We start from the raw sequence: 25,659 nt of genomic DNA, 5'->3' as shown, positions 1-25,659 counted from the left end.
GATGTTTCTGCATTTTCTCAGTGTTATCTAGCCCTCATAGTCCTCCAGCATTTGTGAAAATATATCTCAAATACCTGATGTGTAACTATGGACTAAAGAAGAAATATTATCTCAGAGAAATTCCAAAGGAAAAAACAAAGTACATGCCAAGAATGAAACTGGTAAAGATATAAGAACAGTTGGCCTAAAACTGGCTGCAATATATGTTAAAACTGTAATTTAATTCCTGAGGTTTTAGGTATAACTAAGGGGGGAAATCAGAGCTGGAGAAACAAAGTAGTATCCTCATTTCCACTCTAGCTCTAGAGCAGCCTAAAAGTGCCAAAAATCTTGAGTGTAACTATTTGAAATAAATGTAGAAATACGATACCTAATCAAAATGACTTCTTAGTGTTTTGGGTGGGGTTTTTTGTCTTCTTTTATTCTTTTTGAGGACGCACCACCAATCTCTAAAACAAACACATGGAAACTTATTTCTCATGATTGCTCAGCCTTGACTTGTTTCTAGCCAACTTTTCTAACTTAAATTATCCTATTTCTCTTCTTGTATGTTTTGCCTTTTGTGCTTTTTACCTTTCTTACATATATATATATATATATATATATATATATATATATATCCTTCTTATTCCATGACTGTCTGTGTGGCTGGCAGCTGGTCTCTGGTGTCTTCCTCTCCTTTCCTTTTCTCACTCTTTCCTCCCTCTTGCCTTCTCTTATTTATTCTGTTTGCCTGTCAGCCCTGCTTATTTCTCTCTCCTGCCCAGCTATTGGCCTTCCTGCTGTTTATTACAGCAATCATGTGTCTTAGGTAGACCAACTAACATAGCTTCACAGGGTCAAACAAATATAACATAAAAGAATGTAATATGTGTTTGCATCATTAAACAAATGTTCCACAGCATAAATGAATGTAACACATCTTCAACTAATATTCCATAACATCTTAGAGTGATTCCATAAGGAAAACTTACTATGTTTAGGAGAATACCATTTGCTGGGAATATATTCAAATAAAATGATAAGGCACATTTAAGCATCCATTTGTTTATTGCCAGAACAAAGGTGGGGGAAAAGAGATAATGTGGGAATTTTGGGAACCCCTTCTATCACAGATGAGATCCACTCTATGGGGGACTAACTGTAACAGCTAAAAAACAGAAGCTATTTTTACCTATAAGGAGACTTATCTCCATAGACTAGGGAGAAGTGGATATGTAGCAGGTGATGATGATGTGATTGAACCTAGCTGACTTGACGATTGTTCCAAAGCTTACCCATAAAGTCTAACCATTGATCATCCCTATTATTCTCCATCTTCCCATTGCTATGACAAAGGAGGTATTTCAGTAAAATTTTTCTGTGCTACCCAGAAATACTCAGCTTTAATTTTCTTCTCCCCATTCACTCTACACAGTGATGTCATGGCTCCTTTAAGCTTCTTTGTCTATCTTAATGGAACATATATGCTAGAACTCAGGATATACCTGCCTAAGCGTCTGTGTTTCCATTAAAATGGACAAAATTCAAATGTTTTGCTTTGGTGTATTGAGGTTTTGTACAGTTCCTGTGTTCCCTCTCCCAGTTTTATAAACATGTTCAGCTACAACAATTTCACCACATTCATCTGGAATACTTAGTTTTCTCAGATGAAAGTAAAGAGTTATATGTCCTGATAGCTCAACAGAGGGGATTATTTCTGTGTGGGTCTTTCATGACATCAACTAGATTCAGTTAGGAATCCACTTAAGAAAAACAGTGACTGAGGAAAGCCTTTGCTGGTTTCCAATGTTGCTTTCCCAGAAGGGAAGGAATAGTTGTTTTTTCCTCAAATACATACTCTCATGTATAAAACCAGATTGCTTTTTAAGATATTACATTGTACAATTAATATAATAGCCTCTTTTGTTTTGTTTTCTTCTAATTTTCAAAAAAAGAAGCTGCCTTCCAGAAATCTGCCTTTTCAGGCTGTTTGTTTCTAACTCAATTCATCTATCTCACGGTCTGGTCTGCTTCTGCATTTAATCACGATGATAGAAGCTCTCTGCATTTCTCTGATTTCTTTATATTTTTCCCCAAAGCATGGCATTGAGAATTAGATGCAGTGATGCTTATGGATGGCTGCATTTACCTCAGACATCCTTCAGGCAACCCAAGATAATTTAATCTAATAGTCTGCAAATATCATGATATACAGAAAGTTAAAGTTTTCCTTTTTTTTTCCTTTTTTGTTTGTGCCAATGCGAGATAGATTTCAAGGGTACCCTTTTGAAGAAAGAGGAAATGTGCTTTCTCTAAGCTTTGACATTTGATTTTTGTTTTAAAAAAGAACCTGCCCTTCATTAACTTAAAAGACTACTCATTTTTCATAGCTGCATGAACATAATTCACCAGAAAAGGAAGACTTCTGCAAGGTTCTGTGGTTTTAGAAATCACTAACATAATCTAAGCCACGGAAACTCTACCTCGCACTTACAAATAAGTGGGCTTTTATTCAATGAAAGGAAGAAAAGAGTAACAGATTTCTTATATTTCATCTGTCCAACCAACCATTATAAAAGGGTTATTATGTTAAAGTTGTACTTCTAGGGATTTGGAGTAACACCCAACGTTGCAAAATAACCCCAGAATTAATTTCTACCCATGGTACTTGCATACTGGTAGAATAAGAGAAATCTATAAAAGTAATATGTTGAATATAACATACATATGAAAATGTTATAAACATTTATAGGTAAAAATAATAGATAACGTTCAATATAGTGACTAATAAGGTGAGTGTATGTGATATTATAAATAGGATGCTCCCAGAGCAGGCCTCAGTAAAGGGCTGTCTGAGTGATCATTTCAGGTAAAATCATCTTGTGTCTAGCCGGGCACAGTGACAGATTCCAGGTAGAGTAAGAGTAGATGGCAGGTGGAGCATTCAGCCTGGGTGGAGAGCAATGAAAAGTGTCTCTGGTAGGAAAGGAAAGCTCATCCCATTGGTTACTAATATTATTTTGATAATAATTCTGAGTGCAATAAGGAAATCGCTTGCAGACTTCTGGTTATGGAAACATTTTTTTTAGGATTGTGCACCAGGTAACAACTACACAACCTTCTTAATCTTAAAGACCGAGAACATTGGGATGAGGTGCAGTAGAGCCAGGAAACCAAACATAAACTCATGGACCTAAGAAGGTAGCTTCATTGGTAAAAAATGTGGAGAAAAGAGAAGAATTTTTTTTTCATGGTTTATTTTTTTATATTTAAAAATTTCCATCTCCTCCCCTCCTCCTCCCCCTTCCCTCCCCTCCTCCTTCACCTTCTCTCCCCTCCCCTCCACCCATACCTCCCCTCCCTCCCTCTCCAGGCCAAGGAGCCATCAGGGCTCCCTACTCTATGTTAAGACCAAGGTCCTCCCAACTCCCCCCAGGTCCAGGAAGGTGATCGACCAAGCTGAGAAGGCTCCCACAGAGCCCGTCCATGCAGAAGAATCAGAGCCCAGTGCCATTGTTCTTTGCTTCTCAGTCAGCCCCCACTGTTGGCCACATTCAGAGAAGAATTTTTTTAAGATTGTACAGTTGAACTCTATGATTTTGTTTGAGTTTTGCTATACTATATTAGTTGTTTTTTCCCCTAAATCATCTTGTTATATTGTTATATTTCCCAAGTTTTTCCTCAAATACATGTCCTCAAATGATACTTCTGCATCAACATAGTGGAAACATTATAACATTTGATGTTGACAATACTACATATCTTTCCCTATCCCTGACAAATTCTCTCTGTTTGTCTGTCTGTCTGTCTGTCTTTCTGTCTCTCTGTCTCTCTCTCTCTCTCTCTGTGTTTTTTTTTGTTTTTGTTTTTGTTTTTACCTTGTTGGATGTTTTATCTGCTGATTGTAATGAGGTATGGAGAAAGAAAAATTCTGAGTATTGATTATATCTATTCCAGCTAAAGCTTTAAGAAGACATAAAGGTGGTTTTCTGTATAATTTACCTTTTATACAAAGGACATAACTTCAGTAGTCTGATTTATTGTTGCTACAATAAACGGGTCACTCTTTGAAGCAGCTAGTGCTTAGGCTCCAAATTGCTGCTCAATATTTAAGTGCTCATCTACACCTTTGTACAGAGATTAAGGTGTATGTTTGGGGTGTAATCCTACGCCAAGTCAAGACCCCTCCTCTGCAAAATGAACTTATTAATGGGATCTCTCACATCCATAGAACTTGTGAAAATATAATACTCCAATGATCAATAATATTTAGTGTTTTTATGAGTAATTAAATCATTACTATATACTGGTAAATCACATGTAAAACAGTATAGTCACTTTGATACTTTGGGTCCACAGATATAGACAAAATTAACTGTTTCAACTCTTAAAGGAAACTAACAAAGAAAATAGATACCATACTCCCAATACGATTGCACAATAGTTGAATTGTGGCAAAGATCTGTACTAATTTCATTAGCAGCATGGATTAGGAAGAAAGCCCAGAAACATGCACAATTGTTTAATATGTTGTTTAAAATAAAGTATGGGTCAGAAGTGGAAGTGGTGAAAACCTGGTGAGATATTTTATTTGTAGGTAAGAAACGACGTGGTTATTTTTTCGATGTGTTTATTTTTGAGAAAGAGTAAACTGATTTCAGTAGTTAGTGATTTTTTTCTGTGTTGAGTAGTCAGAAGGGATAATTAAAGTGACAAAATTCATTAGCTTAAAACCAGGTTTAAAAAGTAAATATCTGAGCTGGGCAGTGGTGGTGTATGCCTTTAATCCCAATACTCAGAAGGCAGATTAAGGCAGATCTCTGTGAGTTCAAGGCCAACTTGGTTTCTAAGAGCTAGTTCCAGAACAGACTCCAAAGCTACAGTAAAACCCTGTCTCAAAAAGAAAGAAAAAAAGAAAGAAAGAAAGAAAGAAAGAAAGAAAGAAAGAAAGAAGAAAAAAAGAAAGAAAAAAACTGATGAGGATGGATTAAACTTCCATGCCTTATTCCAAATACACTAACTCAGTTGATGTATTTGGGAACTGAGAAACTGGCATTGTAATCAAATCTTCAAAGATGGGTACTAGTGTACCAGGATTTAGTGAACACTAAACTAGGGTCTAAAGATCTTCAAGAGTTATTAATTTTAAAAGTCACATTTTATTTGTAGGAGATTTCATGCAGCTTTAATTGAAAGCTAATATTTGAGTAATTAAGATTTAAAAGATAGTGAAGTGATACATAGGAATAAAAATACTAAAAGGACTGTTAGCACTCTTACAGGAATGTGAATATTAAGAGAAAAATGACTGTAAGTAAGGGTGAACGCCTTTCCTTGACACCACCAACAATATCCAAAATGGTACTAGTTCTCTGACACACTGATGGAGCATTGGTTCTGAAGAAAGAGAGTCTGTATCTCAGAGACATGTCACATGTCATGTGACAGTTGCTGCAGCAACTAGTTTAAGACATGCCATTGAGTTAACAAATAAATAATTTCATAAAGTAGATATTAGAGCTGACATGTAAATTAAGGCTGCTCTGTCTCTATTAGCCTTTCTATTCTGAATTCCTTTGCTTTCCATATTTAATGAAGAACTCCTTTCCCTTGCGAAAATCTCCCTTTCTTCACTAACCAAACATCATTTGAATTCACAGTTGACATTCTACTGTTTCTTATTTTAGCATTCCATACTATGCCACTAATTCTTCAATACTACTTACTCTGGAGTTGTAATAACAGATCATTAAGTTGGCAAAATAATCCAATAAAGTTGTATCTTTTCAGTGTGGGGAGGTGTCAAGATAAGCAAATGGAAGAACCCATTCAGCATTTTCTAAGCCAAAATCATTTCTGTTCACTATAGGACACTGATCTCCATGACTTCTATTTTAGTGTTTATTATAGTATGCAAAGCTGCTGGTTAGAAAGTGTTTATACTTATTTCTAGAAACAACCTACAGTTTTCTCAGGGTGCACACATGTGGCTCTCTTTCCTGATCAAGCACTTATATTTTTAAAGCCATAGTTGTTGTACCATGCTTGAGAGTTGCTTTTTATTGTTCAACATGTTCCATATACTGCAGAAATCTCACATTATTTTCAAATCTGTTGATAATTAGCTTTAATGTGTAACTTGACTGAAAGGTTAACTTTGGAAGAATGAAAGAATCAGAATCATACAAACATTTTTTATTCTCTTTATCCATTTAAAAACGTTAATTAAAAATATAACTACATCATTATCCCCTTCTTTTTCTTACTCCAACCCTTCCCTCCCTTCTCATTCATGCCTCAGCCTTAGTCCTTTCCAAACTCACTCTCTAATTCTTGATTGTTACTGTTTTTATATATAATATTTATATGTGTTTAAATATAAACCCACCCAAAAAGATGATCAAAGATCTATGAATATGATATGGATATTCACTTATACATATAAGGGAAGTTCATACTTGGTGATATGCAACCACTCTAGATTTTTGTGTATTTTTTCAATTATTGTTATATATTCATGAACTAGAGCAACAGAAATCTGAGAACATAAACAGAAAATGGGCAAACTCCTCATGAAGAAGACCAAGCAAGTACTGGTTGAAACTGGCCTATTGTTAACTTGGTCACCACCTATCATTGCCCTCTGACATTCTCCATCCAAACTACCACACCTGAGGTTTTCTCTACACTCATTCTTCATCTGTAAATATTACAGAAATAACACAGATGACATGAAAGAAAGAAAAATTGCATGGACCCATTGAAAGTACCCATTTTATGAATAAGCTTTCCCAAAAATTTCATCTGAAAAATTTTGTGTCTGTTCTGTTGTCTGTTAGCTAGTTTGATAGTCATTTCTCCTGAATTACCAGGGGGGCAAGGACAATGATCTCATTCACTGATCATAGCTCCATGTTAAGTCTCAATCATGTGTGAAAGGGACAAGGAAAACTGCTCAGAGTGTCAATAACTGGGATGTCACCTCACCACTGTATTTCAGTACTCCTAATTTTTTATTATATTAGTAGTTTCATTAACCCTTTTTGTTTTTGTTTTATTCAAATCTCTTTTAATAGTAAGTGATACCTAGATGGTAAGGAAAATAGCAAACAATAGCTCCCTCATGCTTTAGCAATGTGCCAAACCCATGCATGATCATTTTGTTATCATTTCTGAAGGATAATGAGGTGGTTGCTTTCTTTATCTTCGTTTGAGAACTAGAAATATTGATAGGCAAGAGATATTATGTAGTAGTAAAGTAAATCCAAGAAATCCACAAAAACATGGGTTTCTAAACTCTATTCCTTAGCTGACAAACATATCTGCCTATCAGCTTATACATCCTTCTACCCTATGTACAAATTGGTCTTCATTTTGTGCAATAAGATTAAGATTGGTGTTCAGATGATATTTGATATATAGTCACAAGTTGAAGGAATGAGTCACATAGGTATCTGGAAATAAATAGTGAATGGGGGACAGGTGGTGCTGTTTAGTAGTAAGAATTTACCTAATGTGTGCAAGACCTAATGTTTGAGCCAAGGCATTGGAAATGAAAAGAACCAGAGAGGATTCAATAAGTGCTATGTCTCCTGAGAAGATGATACCAAGCTATTAAAGAGACAACAAAAATATAAAATGTTATTAAGTACCTGTAGATAAAATCACTTGTCGAGGATAGAGCTTTAGAGGACTCAAAAGATATTCACTCATGGGTTTATTATTTCTAACCCAAAGCTTTACATAGACTCCAAATGTTATTTGAAATAATGCAAATGATGCAGAAGCTGAGAATTAAATGGAAAGAAATTGATGCATCTAAATTTACCTTGCAGACTCATGTCCCTGGGTAATCAGCACCTTTGCCTCTAGAAGCACTTTTTTTTTGCAATGAAAGACACATTTCCTACCCAATTATGCCATAGCAGGTGAGAATAAATGCCTTAGGTACTTTACGTGAAGTCATTATGTTAATAAATCTTTTCAACAAATCTGTGAAGTATCTTCTCCTCTGTTTTATAGATGAGTTCAGGAATGCTGTTGTTCAAGGTCACAAGAAAGTATAAGATCTGAAAGTTAAGTCTTCTTGAAGGTTAAATATTTGCTAAATGCATAAGTAGTTCTCAGGAAAAAATCATTTCATTATATCAAAATTTATATTGTTTTTGTTTTTGATTGTAAAAGACATGGAATGCTAAATCATCACAGAGGTATGGATAGATAAAGGCATCAGGACTGAAACCAAAATGACACACTCAAAAATCTTCACTTAGGGATTGAAAATGCAATGATGAGTCCATCACATGGTCATTGATCATTCACTGAGCCATTAGTCATCCAGTGTATGCAGCCTGGCTATTTATGCAGCAAGTAGTCTTAGAGCTAAGAATACATAGTTCCTAAAACCAACTAGGTCTTTGTCACTACAGAGGATGTAGTTAGAAAAAAAAGCCAGTCTCAAATGCTTACAGATGTAGCTATTTTAAGCACCAGTGTTTGTTAGAAAGAATTGAAGAGATTGGACATAGACTGATAAGGACCATTTTACAAAAGAAGAGCAGCTCAAATATGCATTTATAAAATAAGACCTTTTAAAAATAAGGCCTGAGTAAATGTAATGGTGAGCTATTGGATATAGGCAAATACTTCAGACAGAAAGAACACAGGTTACACAGGTAGGGTCATTCAACGCATTAGGGTGTGCTTAGAAAAGATCAAACTTATCAGCACACATGTGAACAATAGCATCTCTGCATATGTATATATATAAAGACATTTGTGTATACTTCTATTTAAATAAAAAAATTTATGGGGAGGGGCAGTTCAGGGTGCCTAATTCATGGGTAAAAGTAAATGCAGTTCTGTAAAACATTACTATTGTTTTAATGCCAGAGTAGTCTAAGGTTGCAAGGGTGTGTTTTTGTTTTATTCTTAGTCAGCTTTTAAATTTTATTCCAGCTGTGAAATTTCCCTGTAAGTACACCCTTTCACATGTTAATTACCTATTTTCTTCCAGGTGCTGGCTATTTGTCTAAGCCTCAATATCTATGTTTAAGTAGCATGCAAACATGCCTCTAGCTCTCAAGAAGATAGAAATGAATGGGTACTTTCTGTTTTCCGAATATTTAAAGAATTCCACTGGGAAACAGAACACATATAAACTACCAAGCAAGACAGGAAGTATATGAATCTTTCAGACAACAATGATGCAGTTTACATTCCAGTGAGACCAATGTTTCTTGGAAAAGAAGAGACATGGGTGTTTGTATATTTGATCCTCTTCCTCCCATCCTTTCATCTTTAACACAACTTGTTATAAATTCTCCAGATAACAGTAGTTATTGTGTAGGTTCTGAATCACAATCTATAGTCATTTATGTGACTGTGCAAGACAGGAGAGTTGAAAGCAAATCCAGGTAAACAAGATGATGTTATCAATGATCAGGATGTGTAGAGATCAAAATAACTATGCAAATAGAAATCAGTGAAATGAGTAAATAAATGAACAAAGAGAGTAGATCAATCTTAGAATTAGGCTAATGGAATCTCTAGTGCATGCATTTTTTAGTTTGTTCTACATTATCCCCATCTCAGACATAATTTTTTTGCCAATTTTATGCACATGTAAATTTGTAATCATTTCATGGGTTTTTTTTTTTAAAGCAAATTGATTTTGAAATTGACCTTCCCCATTCATTGCCCTGATGGTAGGAAGTAGGATATCTGAATAACAACAATTCTAGACCAGTATATATTGATTGATGAGCTGTCTTTATGTACTTCATGATATGCATGTATGTTCTTATGTATGAGGGCAGATGAGGAGGCACATACATGTGGACGTCTAAGATAGCATTGAAAATCTTTGATTCTTCTTCCATCTCATTGTTTGCATACTGGTTCTCTATCAGACTCAAAGTTTGCAGATATAGCTAGTCTCCATTGCAAGCTTTCTCAAGGGATCTTTATTTTTTTTCCATGCTGAAATTGCCTATCTCCTGCATTTAAGTAGGTTGGGTAGATCTGGTTTTCTTGATTGACCAGTGTTTTAACTTCTGAACCACCCCTCTGGTTCATAAATAGAGTTGTCTTTTTTTTAATTTTTTCTTTTATTTTTAATTTTTTAACATAATTTCATCATTTCTTCATTTCCTTTCTACCCTCCAAACCTTCCCATGTACCCTTATTTGCTCTGTTTCAATTTCATACTCTCTGTTTTGATTTATTTTTATTACATGTACCTACACCTTAATTTTCTATTCGTCACACACTCCAACAGGAAAATCTGAGATCCAAAATCTGCATATGCATACTCATTGAGTTGTGATTATTGTTTAATAGAAAGACATGAGCTAATAAATTTAACAGTAAATCTGTTAATTGTTGTTTAGAACTAAAATTCATGAATTTTACCCAATGGATAAATGAAACTGATATTAGACTTAGACAGGTATGTGATAAATAAGATGAAGTCGATAACCCAATATAGTCAAATCTAAATTTATCAAAGAATAAAACCTAGGTTCAATTTCCCATGTTTGTATATATACTCAAGATAGATTGATAGCACTGTGATAACTAAACAAGAACTTATATTACTCCTATTAGCAGAAATACAATTAATATTAACATATATTTTCTTTCTGGGCTGTAGTGGCACAAGCCTTTAATCCCAGCACTTGGGAGGCAGAGGCAGGTGAATATCTGTGAGTTTGAGGCCAGCCTGGTCTACAAGAGCGAGTTCCAGGACAGACCTCAAAGCTACAGAGAAACCCTGCTTCAAAAAAGCAATATATATATATATATATATATATATTTTCTTCTAGGCATAACAATCTTTAGATAATGAATTATGCACATAAATTTGCTTAGATTCAAAGCAAATGTAAAATTCTTTTCCTAGTCCTAATTTTCCAGGTGAGAAAAAAGAATTATTCTTATCATCATGGTATTTCCTATTCTAATATTTTAAATGAATGTATATATTTTGCTTATCTTTAAAATTAATATTTTCCTTTTTTAATATTGTAATAAAATTATTAATCTGAATATTTACAATGTCCTTTTAAAAATCAAAAAATTCTATCATATATATTTTAAAGAACATTAGATTTATTTCATTTTAAGCATTATTTCCAAGGATCCTTGTCAGCATAATTACTTGTTTTGACAACTGTCCGAAGAGTTATATTTTATAATGTTCATAGTTGCTAACAGTTAAATACAGCTCTTTCAGGGAAGAGTAATATAATTGACATAAGTAATCATTAAAATAAGCATCAACACTGACAAACTATGTATGTATAGGCAACTAATTCACAAACTTGTAAACTGTTCTTATTTGACTTTGACTCTCGCTTGGCATTTCCTCTCTTCGTATGCTATGGTCACTCCTTCTCAGTCTCATCTTTTTCTTAAGACTGTGCTCATTTCTTTAAAGTGAGATTTGAAATTAGAGACATCAAAATAAGATAGTATTTACATATACAATATTAAGAGTTTGTGACTATTCTTATTTATTAAACACTCATTCAGCCAATGAACATTTTGAGAATAGAGCTGCTGTCATAATATACAAGTTAAGACACACATTTCCATGTATAAATCAGTGTTTAAACCAACAAGAATTTCAGACATATTTTAGGAATGGGGATAGAAAGAATGGTAGATACCATGGTTCATAGATTGGTGGGTCTGGGAAAGGGAAGCTTAGTCTTCAGAATGAATGAGGCCAGCCACATCATCCACTGATAATTCAAACAAACGTTATCTACTTACACTGTAATGAAGTGTTAGAGCCAAGTAATATGAAAAACAGATTAAAAGCAAGAAATTATAAGCGATCTTAACAATTAAAAGAATAAACATTGGTGTTCTGGATGTTTTAGACATTTGGACATATGTGAGGACAGAGTCCAATAAAATCATGACAGTAAATGGTAGCTTGAAAATGATAGTAAATCTGGACTTTATATATGAAGCCAAAGTAACTTAAGATTCTATTTAAGTGGAAAAATATGTTCATAGAATGCTGAGCTTCCAAACAAAAGCAGAATTTTATACTTTTTACTTAGTGTGTAATTTAAATTATTCAATTTTCTTAGATTCAGTCTACAAAAGTTTAAAAATATGTGCAGTAGAGCTGTGTATCCTACCTTATGTAAATATATTAACGATCAGAGTGTGCTGTGTAGTTCTTGGAGAAAATAGGCGTCTGATACATAGTAACTAGATGAATGAGAGGAAGGACCTTGAGAATGACACTGAAGAACAGGAAAGAACTTAAAACAAGAAAGATTTCATCACTTATTTTCTCCTTTCATGAAACATTTAAATTATAGGAGGCTTAGAAAATGAATTAATGGTAAAAACAATTGCTGCCCAAGGATGAGAAATAGAATTTATATTATAAGGATGCATTTAAATACCAGGAGGGTATAATATCTCTTTTGAGTTTGTAATAGGTGGAAGAAAATAAAGATGGGGATCCCTGTAGGAAACTAAAAAACACAAGTGCATGTATGTATGAATGTCCTGCGGGTGTGTGTGTGTGTGTGTGTGTGTGTGTGTGTGTGTGTGTGTGTGTGTGTGTGTGTGTTTATAATGGTAAGGATTTGAACATTTTGGAAAAGAATAAGCCAGGAGTAAGGGCGTTGAGGATAATATAAAGCTAATGGTGGATCTCTGACATATCAAGGCAGTGGCAAAGACAAGTGATGGTAAATCAAGCACACAGATGGAAGAGCTAGTTCAATGAGAAAGAAAATCACTTGCTTTGACATTTGAAGAAGGAAATTGAATTCTCACTACTCACAGTGATAAGAGTCTGCATGTGGGGACAAGACATTGAAGTTGATATCTCTCAGTTTAAAATGTTTCTCTAGGAAGTATGAAGCAATGTTCTTCTTTGAGAAAAAGGAGAACATGTAGGCTTTGATAACCTGCTAATCATTTTTTTTGCCTGCCTTTTCATTATCAACAGTCTGGACAGAGGAATTGGAGAGCTTTGTTAAGTCTCTCTTCTAATGGAAACACTTGTTTCCAACCCAGTGTGCCTTTCCTGACTTTCTGTATAGGCAATCCTTGCTTGGGGCTCTATAGTAGCACACTGATTTCAGAAAGCCATGACAAGTCTACAGGATTGTAAAAGTTACTGGATAAGGCTTTTGGGAAACAGACCAAGGTTTCAGCTTTCCAAAACTATGCACGTAGAAGCTGTAGTCCCAGTTGAACTGACTATCACTACAGTGATGCCAAATAGTTAAAAACCGGCTGGAACTCCAAGCAGTCATGCCTAGTAATAGAGCTTCTCTCCATCCCTTCAAAGGAATCACACTTTAAGTGACACATGGACAGCAGCATCTTCCTGAATTGAGTGGCATGGGATGAAGTTGCACTTTTCATGTGATTTATTAAATGTCCTTCTGTGATATTTCTCTGTAACCCTCATGTTGCTGTTCTGAATAGAGGTGTCAAACTGACTGGTGTTTTATGGGCACAGGTCATAAGACTCTTTCCAAGTCTCTGCAGTCATCCATTAAATGTTTTATTGTATTTCGAATACGTTAGGTAGCTGAAAAGAGAAAAGAAATTCTTAACACAAGGATCCATATATGTACCTTAACCATAAAATTATTTTCATTGTGCTATGCTTAAAGTCACATAAACCACACAAAAAAACTTTTAGCTACCTCTTATATATCAAATATTACTCAAGTTAACCTTCACAGAAGGCAAAGAGATAGAAGTTTTGGCATGGAAAACTGAGTATAAGGACCCTTCTAGATTTATTTAATCATTACAAGGTCAACTGGATTCAAGTGATGTCTGAATTGAACAACTGTGATTTGAGGGAGATATTAAATCCGTTGCCTTATTTATGTTTTAAATGGAACAGGAAATGCTGCTTTCTTTCAGTATTCAAATATCAACTTTATCATTGGTACAGCTACATGGGTAAATATACATAAGGCTCAAATTCATTTTTTACTATTCCAATGTTACTATGCAAAAATTAATCTCTAGGGTGAGAATCATAATTACAGAGCCAATAAATCTCATGGATAAAGAAGGTGTGCCTCAACCTTTCCAAGGATCAGAGCACAAGGTCAGTGCTGCCCAAACTTTTGAACCAACATGGAGAAGATTTTCAGGCCCTTACTGAGGAGTTATAGGCATTTGATAGCTGCTGAAGAGAGAGAGTCGATCTATGCGGCCACTGGTAGGTTGTCCATGTTCTAGACAGCCTTAAACCCATATGGCCACCACTAATTGCACCAGCATTTTCCTAAACTAATGTGATTTCTAGTTGTATTATAAATATTTATTGTTATATGCACAGATAATTGTGACTCATAACCCTACTCAAAGAAGCTCCCTTTTGCAAAAACTGCAGACTTCTACTAAGATCCACAACTAGTAAAAATTCAGGAATAAGCCAGTTGTGTTAGCACACACCCGTAGGATTTGCTGAGGGAGACAGAGGCAAAAGAATCATGAGTTCAAGGGCAGCCTGAGTTATATATTTTAAAAAAATCAGGAATAAGTGATGGCTGAGGAGTGCCAGCTGATACATCTATAACAGAGTCCCTATAACCAAGGCTGAGAGAAAAGTCACAGAAGAGAAGAATTGTACAAGCCATAGGTACAGTATACTACTTGTTACTTCCCCTAGACACAAAAGCAATATAAACCCATGAAATATCAGTAAAAAAATGTATAAGTAGGGAGGTAGAAATAATTATTAAATAAGAAGTTATGAATTTAGATAAAATATGACCATGGAGGGAATTGATGGAAAGAATAACTTTAGTGCTTATGTATGAAGCTTTTAAATTTTGGGAGGGGAGAATGGGGATGGGAAGGAGAACATGAGATAACAGGATGGTCAAAATGGAGAAAAAACAGAGAGGAAGAGCAAGGAAAGAGATATCATGATGAGGGAGCCATTATTGAGTTAGAAATGTGGCACTGAGGAAATTCACAGAAATCCCTAAGGATGACCCTAGTTAAGACCCTAAGAAGTAGTGAATGCCTAAACTAGCCTTCCCTTATAATCAGATTAATGACTACCTTAATTGTCATCATAGAACCTTCATCCACCAACTGATGGAAGCAGATGCAGAGATCCACAGCTAAACACTGGGCCAAACTCCCTGAGTCCAGTTGAAGAGAGGGAGGAATGGTAGATAATCTGAACAAATAGGTCAAGACCATGATAGGGATAGGGACAAAAACAACTGTCCTGAGCTAGTGGGAGGTCACCAACTCTAGACTGACAGTGAGGAAACCTGCATAGGACCAAACTAGACCCTCTGAACGTGGGTAACAGTTGTGTGGTTTGGGCAGTCTGTGGGTCCACTGGCAGTAGGGCCAGAATTTATTCCTAGTGCATAAACTGTCTTTTTGGAGTCCATCCACTATGGAGGGATACCTTACTCAGTCTAGATATGGGGTGGGGCTTGGTCCTACCTCAAAGTGATTTGCTAGACTTTGTTGACACCCTATGGCCTTACCCTCTCTGAGGAGTGAATGAGTGGGGTGGGAGAAGATGGAGGGAACCTGGGGAAGGTGGGGGAAACCAGAGGAGGGGAGGGAGTGGGAACTGGGGTTGGTATGTAAAATGAGAAAAGATTGATTTTTTTAATTCTATTTAAAAAGAAAGTAAACTAAACATAGTAAAATGAAAAGGATACATTTTTGGAAAAAATAGAAATGGAGGTGAAAATGAGTGTATATATGAACATATGTCATGGTATATGTGTATGAAATCCTCAAAAATTCAAAAGAACCAGTGGAAGATGTCTTAATTCTATACAATAGATACTTCACTTCATTTGAGTAGAGGAATGGTTATATTTCCTTCAGCTAAATACCTCTAAGAAAGCCAAACCATTCCCAGTAGAAAAAACAATTATCCTTTCTAAGCATGGCACATGCATTGCCTGTAAAAAGTCATTCTTCCAACTGTATTCATTTAACGTGTTTTGGTGTTTCACATCTTCTTCCATACTATGAGTTTGAGTGATTAGTGCCTTGATCTGTGTATGAAATATTAGGTAGTTCCAACACTAGTATTAATGAGAAAGCGTGTAAAAGGAAGCCACTAGTTAGTTCCCGGTTACTCAGCCCCGAAATAATCACACAGAAACTGTATTAATTAAATCACTTCTTGGCCCATTAGCTCTAGCTTCTTATTGGCTATATCTTGTACATTAACCTGTTTCTATTAATCTGGGTATCGCCAAGTAGCAGTGGCCTAGCAGCTAAAATTCCAGTGTCTTTCTCTAGCAAGGCTACATGGCTTCTCTCTGACTCTGCCTCCTTTCTCCCAGATTCAATTTAGTTTTCTCTGCCTAGCTCTGTTCCCCTATAGCTCTGCTATAGGCCCAAAGCAGTTCCTTTACTAACCAATGATATTCACAGCATACAGAGGAAAATCCCACATCAGTAGAGGCTTCTTTAAAAAGCTACAGTTCCTCTAGCATGCTTAACACCTATGTGTTTGTAATAGCCTAATTTCCAATCCTTTGTCTATGGACATGTGCAGGTGGTAGAGCACACACCCTATTCCCAGATTGGTCAACATAGCCCTAGAGATCCCGTTCTTTAACATGCATAATAATGTCATGACTTCTCAGCTTTTAGCAGACATTATTACTTCAAGTTTTGGGTTGTCTCTGTGACTTATAAAAACTGTTTCCCACATGCAACATCATGTATTATTTTCTTTTTATAATCAAACAGCTTCAGAGAAATAAAGTAAGAATGTGCTTCTTTGGGAAAATCTAAATCTTCTACAAGGAGATTTTTTGTTTTCTGATCTGAAAATCAGGATCATTTACTCATCAAATATAGCATACCTTACCAACAATGCTATTGTAGCTAGCCTATAAGTTAATGGCTCTCTATTATTCTTGTGCAAACCATAAATTCGTTTGTCTTAATTTCCTTTGAGAAAGGATAAAAATCTCTTTTAGAGTACTAAAATGATCCCCTGGTATTAAATCCTAAATTATAACAACAGCGAGCAGTTTCAAATGCTTTATGTGCGAAGGATATGATAAACACTTGACATAGATTATCTCATTTAATCCTCACAGAAACCAAATGAAGTGTTTACTGTCATTATCTCTATTTGATGAAGAGGATACTGAGTCTCAAAGAGAATTAATAACTCGTCCAAGATCATCTAAATCTGAGTAATCAAGAGTGAATGCCATGCATGCACAAAGGCCAGTCTGGACCAGCCTATTTTTGAGAAGATAACCCACAGGGACAGAAGAAACAGGTGAGTGTATCTCTCAATATTAATTTGCCTGGATATCTAAACATCATTCCAGAGGGGACCAAGAACTAAGCTACAAACTTATCTCATTGAGAGGATCATTGGCCTTCTGAAAAGATCAGGGGTTGAGTCCAAACTTTGTAGTTGCATTTCTGAGATGTAAGCAAATAGGTTGCCTTTGTATTTATAACTAATTCCCTGTTGTGAGAAGAGATTCATGTCCTTTTTGTTGTTGTTGTTTTCATTGCTGTGGTGCCAGAGATTCTTGGTCTTGTGCTTTTGTATGCCCCATGAACATCTCAGAATGCTTGACGTAAAACACTCAGCTCTATAGACGTTTTCCACAACCTACTGAGATTGAGTCTCCAAATAATTTGGCACTCTAGTGCAGGATAAATATCTTTCAGGAAGGCAAGTCTGTTGGGTTTCCGAATCCACAAATAACAGTGTCTTTCACTTAACAAATCACTGGTGGAACTGTGATTGAAATATTGTGGTCTAGAACCTTCAGCTATATGCTATTTGCAATACACAATTGTTTGGAAGTGGTGAGCTCACGTCAGTAATCATAATAATTAATGGATTTTCTGTTGTTTGTTTCAGTCTTGTGTTTTTAGTTGACAATTTGCAGTCCTCTGGTATTATAGTACTACAGAGAGTAAAATTTAACTTGGTTTTGGAATTCTAAGTCAATGTGTTGTTGACTAGGAGACTGGTGAGCCTATTTACTGGACTGAAAGTGAGAGCTGAGGAGAGGTCAAATCTAGTATGGCCCAAAAGAAATGAATGGAAATTCAGAATTAGTGACTTCTTTGTTTATGCCAGCATCTTTGGGAACTTATCTCTGTGTCAGATAGATCACCATGCTAGTGGTATGGTTTTTTACCTTGAACTTTATTTGTAAATACTATAAACATAATTTCATTCTTTCCAAACTTCCCAATTGAAATTAATATATTCATGTACTTTATAAATATAAAATATCTCAAACTAATTCAAAATCATTTATAATTTAACAGTAGGAGTATCTTTGCAAGTCAATAGAGGTTCATGTGTCATAGAAATGATTTTTTTTTTTACCCTACTGGAAAGATTAAGCTACTTGCTCAAAGAATAGTTGTTATTGCGAAATCAGCTATACTCACAAAACAGGATATTCTTCTAGTGTTAATATCTTTAGAGTCTTTAAATTTTTTAAGATTGCAAGATGATTGGCATGTTTATTTATATCATACTTTTATGTTTTAATTTAGATAAATATAATAAGCTATTATATTTCATGTTTTACCTCAATAAATCTTATAGTTCTTAGTGTAAAAGAGTAGTAATTCCCAAAAGAATATTGTTCAATATAGTTTTGTGATTTGTGATTACATCTTGCGCTGTTTAAGTATTCTTCACTATGTAGACAGTCTTATATGTATGTATGGAGACTGGTAAATATTTGAAAAACATTTTGTTTAAACACAATTTTTATTGATTGTTTATAAATTTTATAATTTTCACCCCAATTCCCGTCATTTTCCAGTCCTTGCTTATCTGTCCTTGTAGCATCTGCCACAAAGAAAACTTAAAGAGAAATAGTGACAATGAAATAAAAATAAGAAATAAAATTAAAATGCAAATAAGAATATTAATTTTAAAACAGTCAAACAAAACCAAACAGACAATAAAAAGGAAACAAACAACTAAATACCCACTTTGTTCCTCCTTTCTCATTTCCTCAGCACCTCTTCCTTCATCTTAGTGGTATTGGTAGCTGAGGCATATGATGCCTTGTATCCATTTTCCAAACACCTTTACTTGCAAATGTCCATTGTCCAACAAGTTACTGGTCAGGTTCAAGGTCTCTGACTTTGAACTGCACTTTAGAAAGTATCCACTCTGCTGCCAATAACCCACAGGGCAGGCAGAGAAATGGAGCAAGTTAATTGGTAAGAAACAGAGAAATTCCTTTTTATTATAGATCTTCTTTGCAAAAAAAAATATTTTATGTTAAAAGCATGGACACTTATTTGCTAGTTGGATGCCCTTGATAAAATTACTTCATCTCCTGCTCTGTTTTTGTTGTTGTCAGAAGGACAACAATAACATCACTGACCTCATGAGTCAGTAAAGCTGCGCATATGAAACATGAACTGTGTCTAGCATAAAGAAAGCACCCAGAAGACATTATCACAGCTGTTTTTATTTCATAATGCATAAAGTTTCCTATTACTCAGGCAATGTATGCCAGTCAGAAATGGTCTAAACCTTGATTTGGCTTTTAATATTTGTTGATCCTTAAGGAAGTCTTTAAGACTCTCTAGTTGTCTCTTAATGGATATCAAGGTTGAACCAGACGATGTATTTAGGGCACCCCATGGCACCTTTTCTGTACTATTGAGATTGGATTTTCTTATCACTCCCTCCTATCATCCTTAATATGCTTGCAATTTCTGAATACATCTTGATTCTTTGGGGATGTTTTCAAAAACCCAGACAATCTAGAGCTTGGCAAGTGGAGTACATATGCGAGCATCCCTGAACTGCACCTCTGAGACCCCAGCTGACTTAGTATCTGCATGCACACTGAGCAGAATTAGACAAACACCCCCTGCCAGTCCCATACAAAAAATCTATACTTTCACATGGCTTGAATAAGGCTAACCCACAGATATATATAACCTTTCTAATAGGGTAAAAGTTACCTTCGCCAATAAACAGAAATTCCTTCAAGCTATGGGAGGCTCAACAGCCCTAAGCATAGCTATACCTATATGTACAAGAACATACCCACAATTCAAGAAGGTGAAGGAATTGTTGGACTGTTTCTTGAAAGCAGTCTTTCTATTTGGCTTTGGCCAACTTTTTCTGGTGCTCTATCTTTCCCGCTAGCACCTTTTCCATTAGACTTTCTTCCCAATGACCCATTCCCTGACTTTCTTGAGAGATCATGAAAATACTGGATGTGCAGATACCAGTGGTGAAAGGCCTCTTCTTCTTCATAAATGGCATGGAGCAACTCTCTTTTTCTCATTCCTGAAGGTGAGAGGAGCTTTGCAATCTTTGGGGAGATGCATAATATCTGCACCTTAAGTTCATATAGAAAGGAACACAACAATGCTACTTAATAACTTAATCAACATGCTTTAGTTTAAAAATACAAACAAAACCAAAATATTGAATCAAATTATTAAGCATGTTTTTAAAATTCGAGGTGGCTTTTAGCTCTAATAAAATGGCAAACACAAAAGAGGATGCATTGTTGCAGTTTAAACTTTCACAATTCAACATCTTTATGAGTAAAAATTAAAAGACTACCCTTAGAGGATAAAGAAATATGAGCTTAATTTAAGTAATATATTTAGAAAAGCCCAGTTATATATTACATGGAAATTAATAAATCTCATATTAAAACCTGTGTATTAAGTCAGAACATTGCCAGTCTCAATAAACATCACAAGACCATGCTATGCAGGGGATGAGTTTAAGAGTGCCAAAATCTCAGGGGCTTTCTGTGTTCAGCACATCCTGGTAAGCCAACGGGAGCTAGGAGCATAAAATTCATCCTCTTTCCCTAGGAGTAAGATGGCTAAGCAACAGGAAGCTTATTCTATTAGTACATTCTTGAATTAAGTAAATTGAGCCCAGTGCTAAACGCAGCATGTTATAATGTACTCATTCTTCAGTGGATATTTACTAAATACTTCCTAGTTCTTTTCTGTGAGATATAGGTTGGGTAATAAATGAAGTAAAATCTGTTCTCTGTCCATGTGGAAGCCATACCAACTTGCAGAAAAGAGTCACCCAAATAGCTGAGTGAAACTCTATGCAGTATGCTGAGATTCATAGCAGTACAGAGAAAGGCAGGTCCAAGTTTACTTGGAAAGAATCACAGAGAAAGAATATATATAAAAGAACTAAATTTTGTAAGTTAAGTGAATTTCACCAGGAATATAATATGTTTTAATATTATTTTCCAGGTGAGGTAATTCTCTACCAGAGTGTTATTATTAGCTATATACTACCTTATTCTATGCACATGACAAAATGTATTAACTCTGTTTCTCTTTCTGACCATTAGGATGATTCTAGCTCTTAGAAAAAAAGGAACAAACAAAATTTCTATGTTTGTTCATATAGTGCATGTGACTGATTCTATTCTCAGACCACAGCCCTATATGTAAGGTCACTCAATCAATGGACTGCCATGTTTTTAAACATTACTAAATAATACTACTTTCTATTTGGCCAAACATGGGTCACAAATCTAAATATTTCTTTTGTTGTTTGACCGTGGGCGAGTTGCTTAAGTGTCAATACTCCATATTTTAAATTGAAGTAAAAGAAGCTTTATTTTAAATTTTTGAGATTATAATAGAGTTACATCATTTCCCATTTCTATTTCCTCCCTTCACCTCATCTTGCTCTTTTCAAATACTTGAGTTTTTTCTTTAATCATTATACATATATATTGTTGTTTTATATCTACATATATAAATAATCTATATATTTGCATGTGCATATATTTATAAATTTATAAAGAAAAACTTTATAAAGTGTGAGGACAATAATACAATAAAATTATTCTTCAATAATTAGAACATAATACTGATTCATATATTTTTGAACATAGATCTACAGTAACAGCTACACTCTTCTATCATAACCCATGTGTACTAAATTTGTTAATTTAATATTCTTAATGACTTTCTAACAAGAATTAAGCAAGGCTTAGAAAGGATAGTAGGGAAATTTTTATCTTACATTTACCATGTGGCTTAAATCTCATTCCTAACAAATGCTCCCATAACTAACTTTATGTAAACTATCTAATAGTCTATACTCAGAAACTATGTTTGCAATGATGACATACTGCAGTCCTTAGTGAGGAGACAGAAAGGGGTATGATACTTTTATTCTGAAACTTAATACCCTTACCAATCTGTAAGACTTTTGCTCAGATATATGAAAATGCGGATATGGTTGTATGTTCATTCTTTGTTCAAAAACTAAGTGAGTCATCTAAATTAAAGTGCTGGGTAGACAGAATCCATATTCAAGCTATTATTATTCTTTTTTTCCAGTTTATTTATTTTTTATTAAAAATTGCCATCTCCTCTCCTCCTCCTCTCCCTTCCCTCCCCTCCCCTCCACCCACACCCCCACTCCCTCCCTCTTGAGGCCAAACAGCCATCAGGGTTCTCTACACTATGTTGAGTCCAAGGTCCTCCCAACTCCCCCCAGGTCCAGGAAGGTGAGCAACCAAACTGACAAGGCTCACACAGAGCCCGTCCATGTCGTAGAGACCAAGCCCATCGCCATTGTCCTTGGCTTCTCGGTCAGCCTCCACCATCAGCCACGCTCAGAGAGTCCGATTTGGTCGCATGTTCCATCAGTCCCATTCCAAGTGGACTTGGTGGTCTCCCGTTAGTTCTGTCCTGCCGTCTCAGTGGGTGAACGCATCCCTCATGGTTCTGACTTTCTTTCTCGTGATCTCTCTCCTTCTGCTCCTCATCAGAACTTTGGGAGCTCAGTCCGGTGCTCCAATGTGGGGCTCTGTCTCTATTTCCATCCATCGCCAGGTGAGGAGCAAAAGGAGGGAGATCATGAGCAAGGAAGTCAGGACCATGAGGAGTGCGTTTACCCATTGAGACGGTGGGACAGATCTAACGGGAGACCACCAAGTCCAGTTGGAATGGAACTGATGGAACAGGGGACCAAACCGGGCTCTCTGAATGTGGCTGACGGTGGAGGAGGACTGAGAAACCAAGGACAACGGCAATGAATGTGAACTCTACAGCATGGACGGGCTCACTGTGAGCTATTATTGTTCTTTAAAACCAACATGAATTCCATTCCTGAAGGAAAAGGGATACAGCGCAAAACAAATGCTTCCCCCACAATTGTCTATGTGCTTTACTTTCCATATTATATTAATGTGGGACATTGACTTGAAGGACTTGGATTTATTTTTGAACTCCTGTCAGCACTCCATAATTAACATTGCCCAGAAGAGAAATGCTATTTTGCCTTCCGCATCATCAACATAACTGTCAGCAAATAAGAAAATTGTCTTTGCCATCACTGCTGCTAAGGCACAAAGCAGCAAAGAACAGCTGGACTGCTCCACACTGGGCTGTGAGCAGGACTGTCATTTAGTGCAGCACACTCAGTTTCTACCCACCTGTTTATGCTTTAAGAATGTATCGTGAAATGCCACTTTAATTCCAGTCTATTTTTAGATTCCTAATTTGATACATTTGCTGATCTCAATGTTGTTAATCTCAATCATCTCCACAAAATAAAATTGAGTAGTTAATGCTGACTTACTTGTGGCTACTCCACTTATCTACATTTACTATGCTGCTTTGTTTTTGTTGTTGTTGTTGTTGTTGTTGTTCTATAGTCCCCATAATGATTCATAGCTTTCTGTCCTAGAATTTTGTTGAAATTTATAATAGCAATAGGTATTAATCCTTTTTGGAAAGAAAGATAATAAAAGATAAATCTTTCTTTAGTAAATGAGCGACAATAAAGCACAACTTTTTACTCTTTAATGGTGAAAAACTTGGGTGGCCTTTGTATTCCCAACGTACCCAAATTTCATAGTATAAATAAAATAATGTAAGGTAATTTTCTGACAAAAGGTGATATATTAACATTTTAAATGCATATATGATCAGATATTGAGATGATAGAAGCACTTCAAAATCATTGTGACATTTTTAAAAAATGATAACAATTCATTTCTATTTTAGCACAAAGATTTTGCTGTTTAGTATGTGTTCCTCCTCCAAACTGAAAATACAGAGCCATATAATAGTTTTACAATGATTTTTACGGTAATTTAGTCATAGTACCTAGAGGTGAAAATAACTCAAATGTTATCTGATTAATGAATAAACAAAATGTTAAATATTCATATACATGAAATCACTAAGAAATTGCAAAAAGAGTGAAATACAATTTTGTAACATAGATCATTAAATCACTGTGTTTTTTGAAGAAAAATAGGCACAAAATGCCACATAGTTTACTTAATAACATTATAAGAAAATCAAATCAAATTTGTATTAAGTGGCAACAATAAGCAAATCCATAGAAACAGAAGGTGGATTTGTGACAGATGTTCTCAACAGAACCAAGCTAACTCAACACTTGAGATGTTTCAGACAATAGAGGGGATTGCTGTGGAGCCTGGCGACCTAAGTTCAACCCCTGGGACCCTTACAGTAAAAGGAAAGAACTGCCTTCTGCAAGTTGTCTTCTGACCTCCACATGCACACTGTGGTAAAGAGGCACCATTGCATGCCTAACAAACAAGTAAATAAATGTATTAAAAAGAAAACTACATTTATACCTGACAGAAGAGAAACACAAAAAACATGAGGTATTGGGGCTGACTTTGTTTTTTTAATATAACTTTAAAAAAATAACCTTGATGACGAAAAAAAAAAAAGTGAATTCATGGTTCCAGGGCTTGGAACAAGGAAGGTGGAAATGATATCATTCAGAGGTTAGTAATGAAATGTTCTAAAATCAATTATTGGTGATCATTATACATGTTTGCAATATTAAAAGCTGCTAAATTATGCTCTTTGATAAGATGACATTTTAGATAGGCCAATTATATTTCAATAGTTTATCGCAGAAATATATATGTATATATATATATATATATACATACTATTGAAAAACAATATAAAATAGAAACAAAGAGTAAACACAGAAGGAACTTAGGAATATAATTGATCATCTTCAACTTTTCATCTTACACATACCTGATCAATGTTTATATTGTGATATCTTAAGATTCTCTTTCAAATAAGTACAATTTGATTAAGTATACTTTCTAAGCACAAGTAGATGTTCACTCCTTACTGCTTTAAGACTGATTGTTAAGTGTTGTTAATAAGAAATAAGAAGAGGTGTCTGTGGTCATAGATACACCCATGGTTAGCCCTTTGGGACATAGAAGTATTCAGGAACTAGATAAAATGGGGAGGCTGGAGATACTAACGATAGCGTTCCTGTCATCTGGATCACTAATGATGTTAACCCTTTATAAAAAATAGATCAAACTGACAAGACTCACAGTGAGCCCATCCATGCTGTAGAGTTCACGTTCATTGCCGTTGTCCTTGGTTTCTCAGTCCTCCTCCACCATCAGCCACATTCAGAGAGTCCGGTTTGGTCCCCTGTTCCATCAATCCCATTCTGACTGGACTTGGTGGTCTCCCGTTAGATCTGTCCCACCGTCTCAATGGGTAAACACACTCCTCATGGTCCTGACTTCCTTGCTCATGATCTCCCTCCTTTTGCTCCTTATCAGGACCTTGGGAGCTCAGTCTGGTGCTCCTATGTGGGGCTCTGTCATTTTCTCCATCCAATGCCAGGTGAAGGTT

The sequence above is a fragment of the Arvicola amphibius genome, chromosome 5, assembly GCF_903992535.2.
Source record: "Arvicola amphibius chromosome 5, mArvAmp1.2, whole genome shotgun sequence".
NCBI classification, from domain to species: Eukaryota; Metazoa; Chordata; class Mammalia; order Rodentia; family Cricetidae; genus Arvicola; species Arvicola amphibius.
This window is presented reverse-complemented; position numbering follows the sequence as displayed.